General features: G+C 42.0%; 1 long non-coding RNA gene across 1 annotated transcript; it reads right to left on the bottom strand.

Moving 5' to 3' along the window:
- Positions 1-618: 618 nt before the first annotated feature.
- On the bottom strand, positions 619-6,478 carry LOC145533072 (uncharacterized). Its single transcript, XR_014073795.1, has 2 exons — positions 5,266-6,478; positions 619-3,876 (listed from the first exon to the last, which is right to left on the bottom strand). It is a non-coding gene; the product is annotated as an uncharacterized LOC145533072 (long non-coding RNA).
- Positions 6,479-6,835: the final 357 nt, after the last annotated feature.

The raw sequence follows: 6,835 nt of genomic DNA, 5'->3' as shown, positions 1-6,835 counted from the left end.
CCATCAGTCCTCCTCACTGTCACTCAGTAAAGACACCTCTCCCCAGCAGCCTCCATGCAGCCAGTGGCCACCTAGCTGGAACGAAGCCCAGTGTATTGTGAAACTTTACTCAGTCCCCATCTGACTTGTCTTGTGAAGACATCTCATTTTAATGGCCAGGAGCATCATGAATCCCCTGTGACAGAGGAGGGCACTGGGTACCTAGGGGTTAGGGGCAGAAGGGGTATAAGGACACAGATCTGTGGGCACCTGTCCCGGGTGGAAATGAGTGGAGCCAGCTTACAGTCTACTCCCAAACCAAGAGAAAGACTGAACACAGCCCAGAAACCCATGGATAATTTTATTTTGATCTCACCCAGGGAAGATAACTTCTGATAGACTCCATACAGGGTTGACAAATGGCAGATGGCTAGCTCCCCATTGCAAGAGTAAAAATCACCAAATTTCCTTTCTTTTCTTGACATTCCAGAGCAGTGCTATCCAACAGATCTTTCCACAGTGGTGGAAAAATTCTATATTTAATGATGTCCAATACAGCCACCAGCCATGTATGACTATTGAGTGAGATGTGGCCGGTACTACTGAGGAATTGAATTTTATTTATTCAACTTGAATTAATTTAAGTTTATATGGCCAGGAGTGGGTAGTGGCTACCGTATTGGATAGCACAACTCTGGGATATGAAAAATGACAAGCATGACTGTGGGGTCCAAATGGCCTTGGGTTTGAATCCCAGTTCCACCTCCACCAGAGAGCTGAGTGTCCCAGTACAAGTCACATTATCTCTGTGGCACTCAGTTTCCTCATCTGAAAAATGGGGCTATTAATGCCACTGCTCAGGTTTATTGTGAAGATAATGGACATACAGAATGGAACAGTGCTTGACACTTAGTAGGTGCTCCAAAAAATGGTGACTCTCTTTCCGTCCTTTATTGAATGAGGGTCATGGCTTCCTCTAGGCAAACAATAGTTGCAGTGTAAGGAGGTTAGAGTTTAGTTAGAGTTAGAGTTTAGTCTTCTTGGAAATTTCGTATCAATTTGGGAAGAGGGTTGGAAAGGGATTGTGTAAAAAGATGGAGAAGGTAAGTGAAATAAGTCAGGCAGAAAAAGATAAATACCATATAACCTTACTTCTGTGTGGATTCTAAAACAAATATGCAACAAAACAAAAACCAAGCTCATGGATATAGAGAACAGATTGGTGGTTGCTTGAGGCAGGGGGTGAGGGTTGGTAAAGTAGGTGAAGGGGGTTAAAACGTACAAATTTCCAATTATAAAATGAACGTCATGGCGATGTAATGTATAGCACGGTGACTAGAGTTAGTAATTCTGTATCGCACATTTGAAAGAAGCTAGGAGACTGGATCTTGAAAGTTCTCATCACAAGAAAAAATTGTGACTGTGTGTGGTGACAGATGTTAACTGGGCTTACTGTGGTGATCATTTTGCAACACATATATACAAATATGGAATCGTCACATTGCACACCTGAAATTAACATAATGTTATGTTAAGTACATGTCAATGGGAAAAAAAGAGTGCAAAGGGAATGATCTATGAGAATGCAAAGAGGTGGCATCCCAGCGCCCCTTTCAGGAAGAAACAAGATGCTGGGTTTGGACAGAAGCCAAGCACCTGAGAAATACTTGATGGTCCTCGCTTGGCTGAGTGCCCAGGTTCAGTATGGATGAGACGCTGGGATCTGAAGCAGGCTCTAAGGGCTGGGAATCAAGCTAATGTCTTCTAAATTCACATCTTGATGTTTTCTGAAGAAAGCCAGATGGAAGTTGGCCAGTAATGCTTCCTCCTCAGGCACTTAACTGGTTGTACGACCTTGGGCAAGTTTGTTCACCTTCTGCACCTTGTTTCTCTACATGCCTCCTGCAAGGTTGCTGTGAGAATTCACCCAGAGAATGGGAGGGAAACTGCATTTCCAACTGTCAGTCACCGTAAATGGTAGAAGATGAAGAAAAACCAATGATGTTTAAAATCTCAGAGCCAGAAGGACGTTGTAGAAGCCTGATGACAGAACTAGAACTACAATCGATGTCCCAGGACAGGGTTTTGTCTTGTTTCTCATCCTCTGGCACAACACAGGTATTTAAAAGCAAATATTATCACCATTCACTTTTAAATTAGAAATTTTAAAGCATAATACTCGGTGTTGGCGAGAAAGGAGAGAAGAGCACTTTCACCCCACTGCTGATGGGATGAAATTGGCACAAATTGTAAGGAAAGTGAACATGATGACTAAGAACCATTCGAGTCAGCCCATACCACTTCTAGGAATCAATTCCAAGAAAATAATGAAAGATGCTCCCAAAGATTTAGACACAAGCATGTTAATCCCAGCTTCATTTACACTTATTATGTCCAGTGTTCACTTCACTTCACTCACTTATTATGTCCAACATTAGGGGAATGGATAGATAAACTAAGTTATTGATATGTCAGTAATAGGGAATGTAAAGCTGCCATTGAAAATATTTTTTGAAGAGCATCAAATGATACGTAGGAATGCTCGAGAAAATATAATGAGGGGGAGAGTAGGATATGTATATCCATTAAGAAAACTTTTAATGTCCCATGGTGGTCATCAAGAAACAGTCCCTTAGGCAATCAACAGAATGAAAGAGAAAACCTACAGAAAATATTTGCAAGTCATATATCTGATAAGGGGTTAATGTTCAGAACATGTAAAGAATTCCTACAACTCGACAATAAAAAACAAATAACTCGATTAAAAACTAGGCAAAGGCTTGACATTTCCTCAAAAAAGGTATACAAATGACCAACAGACATGTGACAAGATGCTCAAAAGATGCTCAAAATCAATCATTAGTGAAATACAAATCAAACCATAAATTCAGGGCTATAACAAGTGTTGGCAAAGATGTAAAGAAGTTGGATCCTTATGCTCTGTTGGTGGAAATGTAAAATGGTGCAGCTGCTGTGGAAATCAGCATTGAGTTCCTCAAAAAATTAAAAATAGAATTAACATACGATCCAGCAATTTCACTTCTAGATATTCACCCAAAAGAACTGAAAGCAGGGTCCCAAAGAAGTATTTGTACACTCCATGTTCTTGGCAGCATTGTTCATGATAGTCAAAAGGTAGAAGCAACCAAGGTGTCCATGAATGGATGAATGGATAAATAAAATAATAGTATAAACATATGATGGAATATTATTTAGCCTGAAAAAGGAAATTCTGATACGTGCTATAACATGGATGAACCTTGAGGACATTATGCTAAGTGAAGTCATTCAGTCACAAAAAGATAAGTACTATATGATTTCACTTACATGAGGTACATGCTGCTGCTGCTAAGTCTCTTCAGTCGTGTCCAACTGTGTGTGACCCCATAGACGGCAGTCCACCAGGCTCCTCTGTCCTTGGGATTCTTGAGGCAAGAATACTGGAGTGGGTTGCCATTTTCTTCTCTAATGCATGCATGCATGCTTAGTCTCATCAGTCGTGTCCGACCCTGTGCAACCCCATGGACAGCAGTTCACCAGGATCCTCTGTCCGTGGAATTCTCCAGGCAAGAATACTGGAGTGGGTTGCCATTTCCTTCTCCCACATGAGGTACATAAAGTAGTCTAAAACCATAGAATGGTGGCTGTCAGGGGCTGATGGGGGGATGGGGAGTTGTTGTTTAATGGGCACAGAGTTTCATTTTCCAGAGATGAAGCATTCTAGAGACTGGCTGCACAATGACCAGAATGAACCTAACACTACTGAACTGGATACTTAAAATGGTTAGGAGGGTATGTGTGTGTGTGTTAGTTGCTCAGTTGTGTCAGACTCTTAGCAACCTGATGGACTGTAGCTTGCCAGGCTCCTCTGTCCATAGAATTCTCCAGGCAAGAGTACTGGAGTGAACTGCCATTTCCTTCTCCAGGGGATCTTCCCAACCCAGGGATCGAACCCAGGTCTTCTGCACTGCAGGCAGATTCTTTACTGTCTGAGCTAGCTGGGAACAAGAATAAGAGGGTAAATATTATGTATATTTAAACCACAAGTTTTTTAAAAAAGAAAAGTGGCTTTTAGTTCTTTTCATCCTATTCTACCTCCATACCACACAAGTTGTTTTCTTGTCCTTGCACTTGTTGCTTTGTTGCAAGGTGGCAGCTCCAGGCATCAGATGCTCACAGCAGCATCTTAGGTGGGAAGAAACAGGGACAGAGGCTTCAACCCAATGAGGCTGTCTTTCCATCCAGGCAAGGTGAGGCAGCAAACACACCACTCATGTTTCCTGGCCAGAAGTGGGCCACATGCACACCTCCAGCGATGTTCGGTGTCCGTGCTGTCCAATACTGTAGCCACAATCATGTATGTTAGATATTATTTCATTTTAATTTGAATTTTAAAAGCCACATGGGGGCAATGGTAACCAAATTGGACACTGTACCAATACAATCTATTAATAGAGAGGGGATAAGATGAACATGAGTGGCCCGGATCAGTCATGATTCCTTTCCCTAGACAGGCTGAACCTTCTCTAAAATTAAGGCAACTCCATTACTACCTAAAAACAGAATTGAGGGACTTCCCTGATGGTCCAGTGGCTTAGACTCTACGCTCACAATGCAGGGTGCCCAGGTTCAATCCCTGGTCAGGGAACTGGATCCCTCATGCTGCAACTAAAACCTGGTGCAGCCAAAATAAAAATAAACAAACAAATAAATATTAAATTTTTTGAAGTTCTTTGAACAAGGAAGAAGTGTGAATGTGTTGAGTAGACGACCACAATATCTGCTACAGGTAAGCTACCGTGTCTGATCACACATTTGGTTTAAAAAGAAAGGTGTGCGTGTGTGTGTGTGTGTGTGTGTGTGTGTGTGTGTGTGTGCGCACGTGTGCAGAAAAAGCTGGAGGTATATCCATCAAATATTTACAATGGTCATTACCTTTGGGTATTGGCATTATAGTTTATTCTTATTTTCTTCTTAACACTTTTTGTATTTTCTAAATTTTATATAGTAAGCAGAACTATATTATTGTGAATAATAAGTAGCTACCATCACACACTTATTAGAATGGCCAACATCCAGAAGAGTGACAACACCAAATGCTGGTGAAAACGTGAAGCAGTGGGAGCTCTCACTCACTGCCGGTGGGAATGCAGAACGGGGCTTCCTTGGTGGCCAATGTTAAAGAATCTGCCTGCCAATGCAGGAGAGGCAGGAGATGCAGATTCAATCCCTGGGTCAGGAAGGTCGCCTGGAGGAGGAATTGGCAATTCACTCCAGTATTCTTGCCTGGAAAATCCCATGAAGAGAGAAGCCTGGTGAGCAACAGTCCATAAGAGTCGCAAAGAGTCTGACACAACTGAGCATGCACGTTTACGTTTACAGGAATGCAAAATGAATGGTACAGCCACTTTGGAAGACAGTTTGGCAGTTTTGGTTTTGTTTTTTTTTTTTACAAAACTAAACATACTTTTAACATACAATCCAGCAAGTATGCTCCTTGGTATTTATCCAAAGGAGGCAAAAAACTATGTCCACACAAAAACCTGCATACAGATATTTATAGCAGCTTTATTAATAATTACCAAACTTGGAAGCCACACTGAAGATTTCATTCAGTAGGTGAATGGATAAATAAACTGAAATTTCCAGACAATGGAATATTATTATTCATTGCTAAAAAGAAATGAGCTGTCAAGCCATGAAAAGCCACAGAGGAAACTTAAATGTGTACTACTAGGGGAAAGAAGTCAATTTGAAAAGGCTACACAATGTATGATTCCAACTATGTGCCATTCTGAAAAAGGTACTGTGGAGACAGTTAAAAGATCAGTGGCTGCCAGGGGTTAGCGGCAAGGCATGAAAATGTAGAGCACAGAGTATTTTTAAAGCAGCGAAAATATCTCTACATAATACTATAATCCTGGATATATGTCATTATGAACTTGCCAGGTGGCACTAGTGGTAAAGAACCCACTTGCCAATGCAGGAGACATAAGAGACTCGGGTTCTATCCCTGGGCCAGGAAGATCCCCTGGAGAAGGGATATCCCAAGGATAGAGGAGCCTGGCTGGCTACCATCCATAGGATTGCAAAGAGTCGGACACAACTGAAGTGACTTAGCATGCAAGCACACGTATGTCATTATAGATTGTTCAAAACCATAGTGTACAAAAGCGGATACTACCATAAACTATGGACCTTCAGTGACAATGATGTGTCAAAGTAGGTTCATCAGTTGTAACAAATGTACCACTCTGGTGAAGGATGCTGATAATGGGGGCAGTTATGCATGTGGGGACAGGAGACAACTTTGCTGTGAACCTACAATCCGTCTCTAAAAACACACTCTTGAAAAATAAACAAACTATAAACGAAGGATATCATTGGCAGACCATCATTCTGATTGATCCTGGTGATTATAATTCCTGAGGTGACCACTACCTGTAGGGTGATGAAGGTCCATCACTTCCCTTTCCCTTCCCTGAGCAGCAAGGACATCTCTGATGCCTTGGGAACAGCACGACTCAGGCTCTGCACAAAGATGGCATCCCACATAGCAATGGCCAACCCATCAGAAAGCATTTACTGAAGCAACTATGGGCAGGGCATCACTTTAGGAGCAACAGGACACCTAAGGATGACTAAGACATAGCTTCTGCACTAAGCTTGGACTTCAGAAGCATGGGGAATCTTGGCTCTACCAGTTCTGTGTGACCTTGAATAAGTTGCTTTCCTTCTCTGAGCTTCAGTTTCTTCACCTACAACCTGGGTGTGACTCCTACTGGATGACCTCGCAGAATTCCTATGGGAGAGTTGCTAATGAAATGCTATAGTATGGGACTTCCCTTGTGGTCCA

The sequence above is a fragment of the Giraffa tippelskirchi genome, chromosome 13, assembly GCF_054371585.1.
Source record: "Giraffa tippelskirchi isolate mGirTip1 chromosome 13, T2T-mGirTip1v1.2.pri, whole genome shotgun sequence".
Taxonomy (NCBI): Eukaryota; Metazoa; Chordata; class Mammalia; order Artiodactyla; family Giraffidae; genus Giraffa; species Giraffa tippelskirchi.
The sequence above is the reverse complement of the archived record's forward strand: the minus strand, read 5'-3'. Positions and strand labels throughout refer to the sequence as shown.